This window comes from Rhinopithecus bieti, unplaced genomic scaffold (genome assembly GCF_001698545.2).
Source record: "Rhinopithecus bieti isolate Rb0 unplaced genomic scaffold, ASM169854v2 scaffold_8601, whole genome shotgun sequence".
Lineage (NCBI taxonomy): Eukaryota > Metazoa > Chordata > Mammalia > Primates > Cercopithecidae > Rhinopithecus > Rhinopithecus bieti.
The window spans coordinates 93,080-111,626 of NW_016806193.1; positions in this window are offsets into that span (position 1 = coordinate 93,080).

Below are 18,547 nucleotides of genomic sequence, written 5' to 3' on the forward strand. Positions count from 1 at the left end.
AAGACCCATGCTATAATTTTGATCTGCTCATAGCTTTAAGACTTGCATACTCACTTGACCCTTAGAACATCAGTTTTCTCACCCTAAATTTATTTGTTCAACAAATTTCTTAAACTCCTATGTGGGAGAGACATGGATACAATGGAAATAAGCAGAACCACCCCTGTCCTCATTGAGTTAATATTCTAGCATAGAGGGATTTACATATGAATTATATAGGCTCATCAAGCAGATGTTCTTAATATCAAGATGAAAGAAGATATGGTGCATTCTGTTGATTTTAACCTTATAGACATAAGCAAGTGAAAGAACGAAGGCAGAGAGAAGAAAGAAAGCAGAGTAACCTACAAGAAGTTTTACTTTGCATAAGCACAGAGACTAAAATATAAGGTCAAAACTGTGAAAAGGTGTATTTGTAAACTTTATTTTTTAATTTTAAATTTCTCAATCTAATGAAATCTGGATCCTACTAGACACTGTTATTTCATTATTTCTTTTTAATCTGTTTTATTAACTACCAGTTTCTAAAAGCATTTGCTATAAAAAATATTAGGAACTAAAAGTAAAAGCAATACCACAAGGAAATATAATTTATTTGTTGAGAAAGATAAAAGGCACAGTAAAGATTTATGGTATTGCTTGGGGAAACGTTTTATTTAATAAGGACTCATAGGACTCATTCTAATTAGCAAAAATCAATAATAGAAAATAAAAGATATAATTCATAGCCTGAAATTCAAATTTTAATTTCTCTGTTTTGTTTTGTTTTGTTTTAGAGTTAACTTCCCTAATTGGAGATGTTTGCTGGTTTTGTTTCACAGAAATAACCTTATTTTTTTTCCTGTTGAAATTTATTGCTACTTATAAGAGCAGAGAATGGCAGTTCATTTTGCTGTAAGTTCCCAACACAGAGATTTTTACTGTCAGTATAGAAAAGGGCCAACCAATTATGGGGATGGAAAATGATGGAATGTCTCCTTTGACCGTGGCTACAATTTTGAGAGAAGATTAATGAATTTCTTCTTCTGACTAGTATCTATGATGAATTGCAACCAGCGTAATTCTCCCTTTGTTTTCTACCACTCACGCCTTTCCTCTGCCCTTTATTTAGCCATTGACTCATCAACCACAGTATCATGTGGAATACTTACTACATCTGAAAAATTCTCCTTTTAAGTTACATTAAAACTTAAAGCTTTGGTATCTGGTATCTGAGGCAAAGATACACTCCTAGCCTGGTATTGTCTGGGAGTATAGAGTAACTAACCTCTTTAGATTTCTTTAAGAGAAAAATGTCTCATTAGGCCAGGATTCTCAATTTTCTTTGAGACTCCTCTCCAAATTCAGTTGAGTGCTTCATGGTGAAGTTGACTTTACCCCCAGCTCTAGGCATTGATCTTGTAATTCAGGTCTAAGTCAGTTAATAGACTGCATTTCTCTGGCCTATAAGTTCGAAAATGGATGTATTATCAAATCAAGGCAGAGGTTAGGCCTTTCTTATATGCTTCCAGAGAAGTAAGCTCTCTCTTTTCCGCTGGACATAAACAAAGAATCATGTATTCTCAAAACTGCTGACACTTACTTTGGGAGTATGTAGAGAAAACCTGCAGAAAACAGATCCAGTAGTGAGAAATGGAAAGAGAAACTGAATTCTGATAACACTTTTTGAGCGCCTGTGTCAAAGCTTACCTGTAGCATGCTGGACTTTTGATTACATGAGCCAACACATACTCATTAATGTCTGCAGTTGAATTTGGTTTCTTTTTTTTCCAAAAATTAATTCTTAATATACTATAAAGCACCAATAACATTATGTCAGTCCCCTGTTCCAATGTCCCCTAATAACTTTACATTTTTCTCAGGATAAACTCAAAGTTTTTGCTTAAGTAAGCACAAGATATGACCTTTACTTCTTATTTTCAGCTTCTGCCACATGTTCACATATACTTTCCTTCTGGGAATGCCCCATTTCTTTGGATTCCTCCAATGCATTGTGCTGTGCTTTTTTCTTACCTATGTGCTTTGTAAGAGGAAAAGCACTACATATGCTTTGTGTGCATCTGCATAGCATATCTTCAGATCTAGAGAAATACAGTCACAGTTTTATCATTTATAAATTGGGATTAATAAGTGCAAGTTCTTCGTAGGGTTATTATAATGATGCTCATGAGATAGTGAGTATAAAGTATTTAACACATAGTAGCTTCTCAGTAAATGTTTATTGAATAAGAAAAAGAAGAGTAATTGAATACATTAATTAAAGAAGGAATTATCTAAAGTTTTGGACCATTTGTGTGATGAGTTAAATGCTCTATGGGTAACATCTGTGTTTCCATTTGCCCCCATCCCTACTCCATGTTGGCATTTTTACACTGGAATGGTCAGAACACGAAATTTCTAACAAAACATTCTCTTGACTTGAAAAGTGAAAGGTGACCCATCGTTTTCCTTAACTCTAGAGAAAATTGTGGCCTCTCTTTGGTCTAGTAAGTTCTGTTATCTGCTTCAGAAGTCCCAGATATTAGTATCTTTGCAAAATAATTCATTTCAGTAGCACATCTTCTTTGTTTCTACTGAGGTTCTATCCTTCACTGACTTCACTGAGTTCTCCGTATAAACCCTTTCCAAATGGGTCCCCTGAGCTTCATGGGAATACCCCAAGGCTCAGTTAGGGAGAACCCAGGATGCATGAAGTGGCCCTGGGTGAACCATATCATAGAATTCAGTTCTTATTTTCCTAGATTCTATAGACTTGACTTTGCAGCACCGTGCTTATGTTAGTGTAATATTAAAAGAGGCAAAGTGGCTAGGACCTGGGCTCAAGAGCTATGCTCTCTGATGGGCTAGCTACAAGTCACACACAATTACTGAAAACATGAAATGTGGCTGCAGAGACTGAGAAACTGAATTTTAAATTTTATTTTATTTAATATTAATTAAAAGTAAAATTAAAAAATGGATACTCAGTTCAGGAATTGCAAGGCTTTTAGGTATGTTTAGAATAACTTAAATCTTTTCCAACTGTAAATTTTATAAAATCTATATATTAAGTATTGCTATTGAATATTTAGCATTCAAATGGATGTGTGCTGCAAGTGTAAAATGTACACTTAATATGATAAGAGAAATGTTAAATACTTTATTAATAATCTTTACCTTGATTATATATTACAATGATAATATTTTAGATATTGGGTTAAATAACAAATATTGTTAAAATTAATTTCACCTATTTTCACTTTTTAAATGTGGCTACTGAAAATTAAAATTGCATGTGTGGTTCTAATTACATTTCTATTGGACAGAACTGCTCTAGAATAGGACTATCAAGTTCAAATCTTACATCTTATAAGCTATGTAGCCTTTGGCAAGTCACTAAAATGCTCTAGGCTGTGTGAGACTTATTTATAACAGTAATGTTCATCCTTGGCTCTCTATTTTTTAAGAGCTAATGTGAGATAATATATACTGTGTGCTTCACACAACGCCTAATATAACATAATATGCATTAAATATTAGCTCTGAATGTATTTAGTTTGTATAAACATTATTTCATTGCATATTTTTAAAAATCTATGCCACAGCTTTCATTTGAGGTTATACAAAGATGCTGTTACCATACTTTTTATTCCATTGTTGGGCCACATGCCTCTGGTTTTCTTCAAAAATGAAGAGCAATACAATATTAATTCAAACAATTAAGAAATAGAGTGGTGTGTTTGAAAGAATACTGTTCTTGGAGTCAAGGCATGTGCCTGTTTTCTTTTTTTTTGGAGATAGTGTCTCTGTTGCCCAGGCTGGAGTGCAGTGGCATGATCTTGGCTCACTGCAACCCCTGCCTCCCGGGTTCAAGCAATTCTCCTGCCTCAGTCTTCTGAGTAGCTGGGATTACAGGCACGCGCCACCACGCCCGGCTAATTTTTGTATTTTTAGTAGTGACAGGGTTTTACCACATTGGTCAGGCTGGTATCGAACTCCTGACCTTGCGATCTACCCACCTTGGCCTCCTAAAGTGCTGGGATTACAGGTGTGAGCCATCGCGCCTGGCCAGGAGTGTGCCTCTTAAGGAAGAAGTCCCTAGATACTCTCCATGCATCCCTAATCTGCTTTAGTCTCACAGTGCCAACTTGTTTCACTCACCTTTTGTCTCTGCACCTCAGTTTCTTTATATCTAAGTCACTAATGTTGTGCTGAATAATTATTAAATTTCTTTTCAGATATAAAGTCCTGAAATTTCTTTGAAATTGATGAGCATGGAGCTATATATAGTTGGAGAGGAACCAATTGGTAAAGTGGGAAGAGGAAAATCACAGTTCGGTGTTTAATAGTGCAAGTTTCTTCAAACAGGCTCTCAATCTATGCCTTTTTCTGATGAGTCCTGCTAAGGTTCATGGACCTACCCCAAGGCTCAGTTAACTCAACTAAGAAGGACTCCGGATGCATGAAAGGGCTTTGTGGGAACAACGTCATAAAATTTTGTTCTCATTTTCCTGGATTCTATAGAGAAGGCCTCATGGCACTAAGATGTTATTAAAGGAGACAAGGTAGAATAGTAATAGTTATTGAATCCCTAAATAATCATGATAGTTAATGCATAAATCTCTTGCCATGAATTAAACATTGTTCCTTTTGGTTTATAAACATTAACTCATTTGACACTCATAACCCTGAGATAAGTTTTGTCACAGTGTCTACTTTCTGATGCGACATGTAGGCAAGAGGGTTTAGACAACCTGGCCGAGGTCACACCACTAGCACTGCATTCAAACACACACAGCCCAACTCCAGTGCCTTCACACTTAACACTGTACTATGGTGGCCTATTGAGGACAAGCACCATGTCCAGTGCTGGGGTTACTGGGTAAAATGTGACATATGGTCCCTGCTTTCATAGCATGAAGACTGTTTTGTAGAGACAGATTTAAAACAAGTGAAAATGATTATACGCCTTACATGCATTAAGAGCTAATATGTATTGCATACTTATGTGCAAGGCATTGTGTGAAGCCCATGGTTTACATCATCTGAATGGTGTCTTTACCAAGAGGAGAAACATCTACAAATGCAATGAAGAAGATGTGAGGAATAATATAATAGCGTATAATGGAGGGCCTTGACCTACTTTTGATGCATGGAGAATATCTAGGGACGTCTTCCTTAAGAAAAATAAATTTCAGCTGATATCGGAAGGTTGCATAATAGCTATACAGCAAAGTACATGTGTATGTGTATGTGTGTATATATATGTGTGGTGGACAATAGTGTACATGGTGGAGAATATTATAGACAATGGAACCCTGAGGTGTTGCACTCAATTTGTGTATATGTAGTTTGTAATATTTTGAGGTTGTTTTTAATCTCACCATCATTCACTTGTTACCTTGCTTTTAGTTATGGGCTCTACCATCACTTCCTTGGGGAGACCCTCTCTAACTCTTCCAAGCAAGTCCTCCTCTTGGTATGCTTTCAGTAGGAATGTACCTGCCTCTGCTCAGCCCTTAGCATTAAATTTAAATTTATTTGCATTATTCTTTGATTAGTGTCTATCTCGCACCAGACTGTAAGATCTATTCGGGCAGAGACCGAATTTGGCATTGTTCAACATTACGTTCCTAGAACTCAAAATTTGTTGAATAAATGAATCACAAAGTATTTTAGATTGATATTGTTATTAGCCTAAAATTATCATTGTGAGTTCACATTTAGCCTTTAAACCATACACCCCCAGTTGAAATAAAAATGAATTTTAGATTTTGGACTACGTAATTCACTAGTAAGGCACACAGAGTTGGCCTGACCTACCTTTGCAACAATGCCTTTCCAAATAATATATATTCATGTTGTTTTCTAAGAAGTATGCATTATGCAAAAGCACACTGACAGGTGTATGAATGAGTTGGTAAAATAGGCAATCTGAAAGTTTCTCTATTCTTTGAAGAAAAATGGATAACTGTCTTTAAAATAATAAATTACAGAGCCTTTTACATTGTTCTTCTGACTTTCCTACGTAGTGAATCAAATACATTTTTTATAATTAGTGCCTTTGGCTTCTTTTCCGCACGGTTTTTCTTTTAATGCTTTTAAAAAATACAAATAATAAAAGTAAGGTATATTGTATTATGTCAAATAAAGTAGCCAGATGAATAATTATATATTCCAGCATTTTATTTATGTAAAGTTGAAAAGCAGGCAAAATTAACCTATTAAATTAGATGTCAAGTGAGTAGTTACCTTTGTGGAGGGCAAAGAGTGTTAAAGCCTGAGAGAGGCTTCTGGGGGGCTGGTGATGTTCTGTTTCTTGATCTAAGTGCTTGTTACATGGGTGTGCTCGGTTTGTAAAAATTCATCCTGCAGCTCAATTATGATTTGTGCATTCTTCTGTACATATATTGCACTTCAATGAAGTTTTACAAATTAAGACAAATTAATGAAGCAAGGAATTACCATTTATTTGGACATCATCAAAGACAAATGGAAGGTTATATTAAAGTAACTAAGAGTTAAATGTATTTCAGAACAAAAATGCCCAAGTTAGATTAGGCTAATTGAAGAGGCAGCATTGTGTCTGATCAATATCTTGGGACAGATATTGATTGAAGAGGTAGCATTGTGTCTGAGAAGAACTACTGTGCTGTTCATCCTGGGTGGCTGAGTCTGGTGTCTGGGGAACACTGGAGACTATAGCTTTGGAAACAGGATTCAGATTCCAACAGGCTTGTGAGGCTGATTCAAGACTACTACTTTCTGTCATAGGTAATATCTGCTGGTTCTCAAACCTGGCTGCCCATTGGAAGAACCTGGGAGCTTTAAAGAAACAATGTTGAGGTCCCATCCCCAGAGATTTTCAAATGAAATTCTTATGGGGCCTGGACACTGGAATTTTTTAAAGTTCCCCTGGTGATTCACATATGCATCAAAGTTTGAGAATCACTGTTCTCTACTATACAATTAAACTATACTATCATACTATACTATGCAATGTTGTGCTATAGTAAAGTGTACAACTATTTCAGTGTTACGTATTACTTGAGAATACATATGTTTGTAATATAAAGAAATACATGGAAATGATAAGCACCAAATTCAGAATAGTGAGTACTTCTGGGAGACAGGGAGGGTACTGAATACAGGAAGGATACATGGGTCACTTCAGGACACACATATACATAATTTTGTATAATCTTTTATTTATTTTAGATATGTTTTTGTATTTTTCCTAACCTGGATGGTGAACACAGAAAAGGTTGAACTCTTTCATTCATTACAGTTATTGATTAAGCCCCTGCCCTGTCTCAGACTATTTTCTGAGTTCTGGGGCTATAACAAGGAAAAAAACAAACAGAATTCCTGACTTCATGTAACTAACATTTTAGTTAGGGTGACCAGATAATAAACACACAACCAAATATACTCTATAAAGTTGTGGTTAGTTCTATGGAGAAAAACAAAGACAGATAAAGGGAGATGAAAGCTGAGACCAGAGTGGGAGGCAGATAACTATTTCACTCAGGGTTGCCAGGAAAAAGGTCTTTCTGATATGAAGACATTGCAGAGAGACCCAAAGAAATTGGGGGAAGGAGTCAAACAGATATTTAGGAGCAGAGTATTGAAGGCAAAGGGAGCATCGAGTACCAAGGCTGCGGGGCTGACACAGGGACACAGGTGTGCCCGGGTGGAGAGAGAGGAGGAGAGTGGTTGGGAGGTAGGGACAGCATTTCATGTAAGACTGCAAGGCCAGTGTCAGGAACTTGAATTTTATTCTCTATGAGATAGGAAGTCTGAGGATATTGTAGAAACATCTTTTTCTTTTTGTCGTTTGTATATACCTTCAACATCTCATAGTAAGTTAAAAAATAGAAAAGTGATATCAGATACTAATATTGCAATGTAAATTGATTTATTACATTTATTTTCTATAATAAGAGAGGCTCATGGCACCTTGAGGGCACTATGAAGGTAAGTTTGTTAAGTATGGGTCTAAAGGACCCAGGAAGGAAGAATGTGTGTGTGTGTGTGTGTGTGTGTGTGTAGGTTAGGGAACAGTCACTGAAGACAAGTTGTGCCTCCTCAACTTAATGTCAGATAACATTATCCAAATGATGTACAAATGTGCAAGGAGACCTGATCTCCATGAGGTAGGTTGGTACAATTCTTAGGAGACTAGAAAGCATGATCAATGAAGGCAGAGAGAAATAACAACTCAGGTCAGCACACAAACCGGAGGGCAAATTTCTGATTCTACCTTTTAAAACCTTCCATTGTAAATGCCTCCTATTTCTTCTGTTTCAGTTCAGGTATGGTTGTAGAAGGATAGAAATGTTGCATTAGAATTTAAAATAACTTGATGGTTCTTAGAAGAGACTGCAGTAAATTAGCTTTTTACAGCCTGGCACCGTCTTCAGTCCATTTGCTCTGGGGCCAGCATGCTGCTCTGAAAAATTTCGACAGTTTGAACTTTCTATTTGAAACTCATAAAGAATGCATTGCTTTTCCTATGCTCCCAGCTTTCTATCCAAGGGAGATGGAGAATTCTTAAAGCCAAATGCTGAACTACTTATTTCTCTTAGAGGTTTTCAGACAACACACACAAGTGTTTGATACAGGGAGAGAAAAATTCATGAGGAAAGCATTGTTGTCCCCCACTGAACATACTCTGTCTCCAATCTGTTAAAATAGGCTCAAAGGAACTAGAAATGATGCTCTCTTATATTTTTACCCTTTATTCTTTACGTTTCATCTTTTGCTGTCAATTTTGGGTGTGGAAAGCAGTGACTAAGCTTCCAGAGTGTGAAGAATCCATTTAAAGCCAATATATGCTATTCAGGGCTGTGGAAGAGAAAAAGGTCAATTAGTAATTTCATTTTAACACCAGCCTGCCCATTTTGATAAACCTGTAAGTTTGTAGTTCACAAAGAAATCTGGCCTGCATTTTAGGTGATGAATGTCTACTATTGAACCCCAGTTTTGCAAATGACCATCAAAACTAAGAAAGCAGGTGTTCATGTTGAATGCTGCATACTAAAGGGTCATTGATCATTGCAATGGTGAAGGAATTCTAAGATAAAAGACGTGTATAATATGGTAAGAACTGCAACCTGACAATCCCCTGGAGGAGAATAAACCAACATTGTAATTTTATATAATATATATAATTATAGCCTATACTAGTAATAGTATATAAGTATATAGTATTTCTTCTTTCTTTTTTTTTTTTTGGAGACGGAGTCTCACCCGTCTGTCGTCCCAGTGCCTGGAGTAGTGCAGTGGCGGATCTCATGCTCACTGCAAGCTCCGCCTCGCGGGTTTACGCCATTCTCCTGCCTCAACCTCCTGAGTAGCTGGGACTACAGGCGCCCGCCACCTCGCCCGGCTAGTTTTTTGTATTTTTTAGTAGAGACAGGATTTCACCGTGTTAGCCAGGATGGTCTCGATTACCTGACCTCGTGATCCACCTGTCTCAGCCTCCCAGAGTGCTGGGATTACAGGCTTGAACCACCACACCTGGCCGTAATTATATTTTTAACGTTTTCTTTTTCATGGAGTAACTATAACTAATAGTTACTCAAGCCTTTACTGTGTGCCTGGCATTTGTAATAGCTTAAGGTGCACATTTCACAAACTGTAAGATGCATGAGAGTAACCTGGAGATCTTGATAAAATGGAGTTTATGGTTCAGTAGGTCTGGGATAGAGCTTAAAATTCTGTAGTCTAAGCTCTCAGATAGCGATGATATGCTGGACTGTCAACCACAATTGTCTGGCAAGACACTATAATATATAATGTAATCAGAGTGCAATTCAATAAGGTTATGAGTATTACCACCTCTTTATAACTAGGAAACTAAGGCTCAGAGAGGTTAGGTGGATTACCAAAGGTCTCAGGTAGGAAATGTCAGACTTAATTCTATCTGACTCCAGAAACTGAAACCTCAAAAACTATCTTTTAAGTGCCTCCCATCAAAATGGAATCAATTTTGATGGCTTTATCCTGTAATTAATGAATACATTTTAATAGGCAATAATATGTCTAAGTATTTTAGTGAAGTCAGTCTCCCTTCATTTTAATAGGTTTCTGCAGCCTGTACAAAGCTCGGTTTATTAAGGGAAGCTTGTTTTCTTCACTTAGACCAGCTCGTAATCGCAAACCACACTGACATTTCCCAGACTGCTTCTGGCATACTAACTGTTTTAAATGCTGGTCTGGTTTCATGGGAGACATTAAGGAGAACATCAATCTCTGCTCAGAAATGTGCCCTGCATAAAAATGCAGGCTGGGTAAGGGTTTCACTTAACAGCTCCCAACTGCGCATTGTAAACATTCGTATTTGGTATTAAAGCAATTTATCTATATTCACTTCAATTTTGGGAATGTTTACTGAGCACCTACTAGCTTCTAAGTGCTGTGACCCAGGCTACAGTGGAGGCAGAGATAAATAAACCTAAGCCAAGTTTTCCTAGAAAGTGATAGTAGTAGTATCCTTAACTCTTCATGCATCTGAGTTTTTGGTATTAATTAACATTAGTGCTAAGAGTAATATCCAGCCATGGACATGTTTGCAACTGGGGCAATGTCTGCTCATTAGACACATTTGATTTTAAAGGATCCTAAGAATACACTGGTTTAGTGCTCTTGATGATTTCTTGCCCCTGTCCCAAATAAATTATTTGCCTTGCATGTAAATATTTACTCACTGCTGTCTCCTGTCGGCTCATATGGATGCCTACTCTAAATTTTTTTAAAATCACATAAATACTGTGGGAAGGGACACTGAAGACAGAACAACAGGTATTATCTATGAACGTCAGAATTCATCCAATCAGCTAATATGTATTAAATACCTACTACATACCATATATTTCAAAACTGGGACTAAGCTTTGGAAAGTACAATAAATGTGTGTGTGGCATAAAAGCCACTAAAGCTATAGTCATACAATGAAATTCTGCTTAGAAATAATAAGGAATGCACTATTAATACATGCAACAACATAGATGCATCTCAAGAACATGCTGAGAACAAAGTCAGACACAAAAGAGTATACATTGGGTATATTCATTTTTATGTAATTAATTGCTGTGAATAAACCAGACAACTATCAAATAGTCTCAGAATTCTGAAGCTGGTTTGTGGGAAACTACCCTTGGCCATACAATCTAAAGGAGACCCTCTCTATTTTTTTTATAACACTATAATGTGTAATTATCCATTAATTTATTGATTTGCATGCTGATCAACTGTCTCTTTACTGGATGGTAAGTCCCAAAGGCAAGACTTACGTTCAGTGTTTGCCACTATATACCCAATGGTTTTTATGGTGTCCAGCATTAATAAAATGCTCAGTAGGTATTTGTTGCAATAATAATTGCAAGCTTCTTGAGGAGAACAGTGGCTCATTTTTTTCTTATATCTCTGATAACTAACAATAAGTACACAAAGGGAGGCTCTCAAAAATACTATTTGAAGGAAAAAAGGAAATCACTAGAAAAAAACTCCATGGCTCATCATCTAGAAACAAGTTAAGTGATGTAGAGTCCTTCATTAAAATTTGGATGGATGGCTTTCTAAGAAAGGAACTTGAGTTTATTGAGTACATGATGCAAATGAGTCTTCATTTAAGCTACTTTCAACTAATTAATGGAATAGATAACGTGAAAGGTGAATTAGCCTTTAAGTTAACCTTTATTTTAGACATTTCTGAGAGATAGCAGGGTCTAGATGAGTGTTCTCAGCCCTGACTGGAATGCTTTACAAATTACAGGTGCCTGGGCCTGCCTCCATCCCTAGACATTATGATTCAATTGTTTTGAATGGGTTGTGGGTACTGATAGCTTAAAAAGCTTTCCATGTATTTCTAATGTTCTGTCAGGGCTGAGAACCATAGTCAATGGAAGAAATGACATATAAGATGGGCTTTGGTCAGAAAGCAGGATTCAAAACCCATCTCAGTCGCTTTCAGCCGTGTAACCTGGTGTAGATTACTTAATCTCCCAGAGTCTTTGGCTTCACATTTGTGAAATAGGATAATAACGTTCTTTTAAGGTGGTGAACATTAGAAATTACATGAAGTACCAACACATAGTAGGTTCATCATAATTGATCACTTTACCCATTTTTATATTTAAGTCTATATAGGTAAATTTTTTTGGTTTGTTTTATTCAGTTTTATCTCAAGCAAATTGAGTACATTTATATTGAGAGTATAGTAATAGCATCTTATCCAGGTTGTGGAAATAGAACTTGCATCTTTAAGAGATCAAATTGGCAAATAAGGTGACAGCTTTATTACCAAAGGGTATTACTATCCTTTGAATGGTAGACCCTCCTTAACTCACATTATTCCAAGTGAGATTTAAAGACATGGATAAATTTGAAATAAAAATTAATAGTATCTAACCTTTCTTAAGTATTTACCATGAGCTAGGCACTGTTTTGTATGCTCTATATGTACCATTTCATTCAGTCTTTAGAACATCTCTCTGGTTCTTCAGATTTCTTATTTTCATCTCCATCTTACAATTGAGGAAAATAAGGCACAAAAATACAAAATAATTTGCCTGAGTCACACAGTTGTTAAATGACAAAGCAAAGATTTGGACTGAGGCAGTCTGATTTTTGTTGCTTCATTCTTTCTTTGCCTTTTCTTTTCTTTTCTTTTCCTTTCTTTCCTTTCCTTTCTTTCTCTTTTTTATTTTCTTTTTCTTTTTTATTTCCTTCCAGGGTCTCTTGCTCTATCGCCCAGGCTAAAGTGCAGTGGTGTGATCACAGCTCACTGCAGACTCTACCTCCTCGAGTTCAGGTGTTCCTCCCACCCCAGCCTCCCAAGTAGCTGGGCTACGGGCAGGTGCCACCACACCCAGCTAATTTTTTTTCTTTTTTTCTTTTTTTTTCAGAGATGGGGTTTCCTTATGTTGCCCAGGCTGGTCTCGAACTCCTGGGCTCAAGTGATCCATCCACTCAGCCCCCCAAAATGTTGGGATTACTGGCCTCAGTCACTTTGCACAAATTTCTCTTGTTATTTTAGTAAGTACCTTCAGTTGCAGCTCTCCTCTTCATCCCTCAACTGGATTACGTCTAAGACAAAGGCTGAGAAGCTGTTATTAGTGGGCTGGAATCTCAATTAGGTTCAAGTGTTTTGTAAAGGACAACCTTATAATGACCTTGAACTCCTTCTGTCCACTTGCTGACTGATGTACATGTTAGGATGGGTGAAATGTGAATGACAATTTGGAATGACTCTTCCTTTTAAGTGAATGCATGGCTATTTTTGGAAGCCAAATTGTCCTTGGAACTTCTGATATATCTAGACATTGGTAGCATTGTGTTGTTTACTTGAAACTTGAAAACTGTCTATGGGAACATGACTTTGAGTCAAATTCATTCATTCCCTTATCCAGTAAACATCAATTGATCAATAACCCAAGGCCTGAATGTAGTCAGTGTTGGGTGTACAATAGGAAGAAACATAGTGTCTTACCTAAGAAACTTATCATCTTGGAATGGTCTGAAAGGTACTTACGTTCTTTTCCCATGTCTCTGTCAGCCAACATTCTGTATGAGGAAAATTAAAGGGAGTTTGAAAAACTGGGTCTTCATTCTGGCCCCACCTGCACTGTGGTCCAGCCTTGTGGCTGGAGGGCAGGGTCTGTAGTCCAGTAGAACTTGGTTTTAATCCCTGCTCCACTTCTCAACGGTATCATCCTGGACAGTTTACCTGGTCTCTCTGAGTTTCCTGTATCTAAAATGATGCTAATAAAAGACCTTTTCTCATAGAGTTGTGAGAATTCAAGAGTTGTCATCTGAAGCTTTTATCATAGTGTCTCACACATATTGAATGCTTGGCAAATGCTCAGGATGATGATAATGATGATTTATCTTTAGAATGTTTTGTTTTATGTTGATCTCCTCTACCAAGGAGAACTCTAAGATTTCTTCCATTTATTGCATCCTTGGATTCTAAAACATAGAACAAGTGGAAGCAAACTAGGAAAGAACTTTTTAGCTCCTACAGGGGTTATGTGCATGAAAACCTTGAATTTTGTCTAGCTAGAAACAGTACTGACCTACTACCAGGAAATAAGGATAATTATTTTAACATTTTAAGAAAATAAGCAAATGTCTCTGCTAATAGGTTAATAGTACAGAAGCACCTCCCTGCTCATCAGGGCTTTATTTATTTATTTGAGACATTTTCCAGTTTTTCTTCCCACACAGTATAATGTGTTAAACAGGTTGGTGAAGCTTTATTTTGCCCAACTGAAAACAGACTTCCCTGAGGTTTTGGCCAACAGCCGAACTTGGTGTTTTTATTTATGGCATTCTCTGCCGCATTCCTGCTGCCAAACACACACACACTGGAGGCCCGATTAATTTTGTGCTTGCCTTGCAGAGTGATTTAGAATAATTAAGGCTCTTCAGATTCTCAGGAGTCGTTTCCTTTGGAAATGAGTACAGTTTGGGTCTGGGCAGAGTAGAGCAATTTGAAATTAATGGAGTGCCTTAAGTTTTTAAAGAGGGCTACATTTTGCAAACCTTTGAAGTTTGGGAGCTGGTGAGCATCAATAACTGCCAAGGATCCGGGCCACCATAATAGTAAGATTGCCATGCTTAACAGCTGGGATCTTGAGAAGGGTAGCCCCTGTGCTCCCACCCTAATTTTTCAGTGTTTTTGGTTGCGCACATAACAGTTTGCTGAAGAATAAAGTACAGTGATGTAGTATATAAATCTGCTGCTAAAAATTCAACTCATCAGCTCATTTTTTTTTCCCTCCCTGATATTATTCCAAATGGTGCTTAAAAGGCCCATGCTTGCAAACTATGGTGCTTTGTCCCATTTGCCTGGCCCTCAGATGGCCTGGATTCTGAAGAGAGAGAGAAGGCTCTGCCCCCTTGCCTTCAAATTGTCAATCCCCAGGGATGATTTATCTCCTGAGACTGACAGCACAACTCTGCAGCTCTGCTCTAGTCTTGGAATTTGCTGATTAGGTACAGTTACTGATGGAGAAGACACAAAAGCAGGAAAAATTCAAGACCATGGAAACACGATCAAGTTTCTAAACATAAGCTCAACATACCCTTTCACACACCTTTTATTCATGCAAAGAATCATATTCCTCTATCAAAGACCCACAATCTGACCTTCTTTAAGTAAACTTCTGCTCATTCTTCAAGGTTCAATGCAAATGTCATCTGTGCCTAAAGACTTCTTTGAGAGCCAAGTGGAGAACTTTAATATGTTCAAAGCAGTTATTCATGTACTGTCTCTCCCCCTCACCAGCAGGTAGTCCTTTTCAGGGCAGGGACACATTTTTTTTCAACTTTCTATCTCCAAACCATTTACTGAAGAGAGAACAAAATCTGACACTCAGCAGGTCCCTGCTTGCTGCTGCCATGCCTGGAGGTGCAGGCTCTTGCTTCCTCTCTCAGGGCAGGAAAATTGGGCAGCTCGGGGGCTGAGCATGAAGGATTTTTAACCCATCTCTTGCTTTTGTTATTTTCCTTGTCACTGATAGGTATCCTTTGGATTCACTTTTCTTCATATCAGAGTGGTCAGCTCTGACTCGTGTGGGAAGGGGATCTGGACAAACGGACACCTCTCACCTCTTGTTTAATTCCGTGTATTTAGGTGTTTTAAAATCTAGCTGGAATTTGTTTTAATCAAGCATGGAGAGACATGCAGATGTGGAAATGGCATGGAGACCTTATGTATTCAGATACCTAGAAACAGGAAGCCCAGCATTCCATACAGGGCCACATGAGGAAGCCATAGGGTCAGGAGGAGGCAGAGAGAGTAAGGAGGGAACACGGCAAGACAAGCACCCTTATTGTGGTTTCTGTGGGAAGAAATGTGAGAGGTGGGGTAAACAGGGTTAGAACTGGCTAGTTCGGGTACTTTGAGTGGGTTCTGGGCCTGGGTGCTGTTCCTAGTTGTCTGGTACCTGGCCCTGGGGTGATTAGAGAAGGTGAATATTAGGCCAGAATGTAAGAGCTCCATAAAGAAGACTGGGAAGTATGGGCTTTGGATTGGTTGGCTCTGGGGCCAGCTAGCTGTTTGCTGTCTCTAGGAATTAGCTAGCTCTGGAAGGGGCAGTCCCTTCCAGTGTCAGAAAGGCCCCAAGATGTGAAGACATCAGAATAAAAAACTTTGCTTAATATATTAGGCCCAACTAACTCAGTAGATGACACCTTTGCTTGGTCCTTTCCAACTGCTAAGAGTTCTGCATTGAGGTTTGTAGCTAGCATCATAATATTACTTTAGATTGAAAAGTAAAATTTAAAGGAAGATGAAGGAATGAAGGAAGAAAATGAAAAAGCAAAGAAAGAATATTTTTTAAAAGGATAAAAGGTAGTGGAAAGAAAGGAATAAAGCTCAGGTAAGTGCTCAGAATATATTTGATGAATGGAGGAATAAATAAACAGGCCAGGCACAGTGGCTCACAACTAAACCTAGCATTTTGGGAGGCCAAGGCAGGAGAATTGCTGAAGGTTAAGAGTTTGAGACAAGCCTGGGCAACTTAGTGAAACCCACTCCCCACAAAAAAAAAGTAGAAGAAAAAATTAGTCTTAGCTACTGGGAGGCTGAGATGGGAGGATATCTTGAGCCCAGGAGTTCGAGGCTGCAGTGAACTATGATTGTACCACTGCATTCCAGACTGGGTGATAGAGGGAGGCCCTGTCTCTAAAAAATGAATGAATGAATGAATGAAACAATAAATGATCAAATCTCTGTCTTCCTGTCTAATCATATCATTCATATGAATGCAAATCCTTGTGTTAAAGCCAACAGAAATATTTGCAATTTTACCCTTAATTTTAATTATGTAATAAGACACTTCGTGCACTGTCAATTTCAGCTATCACTGAGCAGATGGATAGATGTGTTTTCCACAGCCCTAAAATTACAGCTTGTAAGAAGACTGCCTAGTTAGTCGACTTGGAAGGTGGTTTCTGCACAATCACTTAAGGAACTGTTCAATCAGTTGCTCAATCACTGAGCAATAGTTTGCTGATTTAAGGGTGGCATTTTTTATTATGCTAGCTGAAAACCTCAGTGGAAACACTGTTCGAACTGTTATTCTGATTTCCATTTCCAACAGTAACTATGTCCATGGGTGCCTCCATTTTTTAAAAATCTAATTTTCCAATGTAGACAAGAGACTTAAGCAAGGATTGGTCACTGAATTGCCTTACAAATAAGCACTGCCAATAAATGGAAGTATTTGTTTACAAATCATTACAAATCAGCTTGTCAGAGAGGCTGGGATCAGAGAAATTTGGGAGCTAAGGGTCAGAGGATAGCAGACTCACAGATCTTGCCAAGATCAATCAAACATGATGAGAACAAAAATAATAAGTCTCTGGGGAAATAGGATTGGTTTACAAATCTGCATAAAATTTTTCCAGATTGCTTCTGCAAAGCAGGGATCTCTGATATTGTGGTGAAGGTTAGACAGGGACCCTGCATCCAAAAAGCTGAAAACTCAATTTTCAGTCATTAGAGGGGATGCAAATAACTGATGATGGACAGTCACTCTGTCATAAATTTGTAACAGGGAGATTCATCTGAGGACAAGAGGAGATTGGGGTTATGGGCCGATACCCTTTCCTCCCAGTGCAAACTTTGACTTCCATAAATTGATGTGTGTGGTAGATTGATTGCAAAAATATGCTCAGTTCTCATCTCCCTTTTCCCTGCAGCGACACCTATTGTGTGGCCAATTGTCAATGACTTGCTCTGGCCAGTAGAACATGGTAGAAGGGAGCGTGTGTCAGCCCCAAATCTGGCCTCAAGAGGCTTAGGCTTATCTGCTTCTGCTTTTTCTCTCAGGACTCTGCTTACTCTTTGTGAATAAGCCCAGTGAATCTGCTGAGTGATGAGAGAGATAGTGGCCCAGTCACTTCACTGTTCCAGGCAACATGCAGTTATCGTCCCCCAGGTAGGTCATAGAAGACCTGCCAATTGACTGGACACGCGTAAGTGAACCCAGCTGGTTTAGCTGAGTCTGGCCCAGGTCAGCAGTGCTAGCCAATGGACAAACAACAACATGGGCAAAAATTAATGTATTATATGCCACTGAGGTTTTTTGGCTGTTTGTCGTGGTGCTTTATTATAGCATTAGATAACTGATGCAAAGTGCAGAACAGCTTTATTTGGCAGGAAGAGTAGGGGATATGTGTGCTCACTTTCCATTTCTAATCGATCACCAGGTCTTACTCATCCTATATCCTGGATGAATATCTCTAATTCATCCCCTTCTCATCACTGTCCCTGACACTCACTTAACCTAGTTAACTTCACCACTTGAAACTTCTCATGCTGTCGTACACCACTGTGTACTCCCCTCCCAAGTATCATTATCATTTGCTCCAGTTTTGAAAGATTCTGAAGCCAGTTTTGTTGAGAGAGGAGGGCAACAGATGAACAATTATTGGGCATCTACTTTATTCTATGTGCTTAAGCTTATTAATAAGGTTCATTATGGACCTAACCAGAATCATAATAAATTGGCAAACAATGTTTATTGAGCACTTCTTCTGTGCCAGGTCCTTA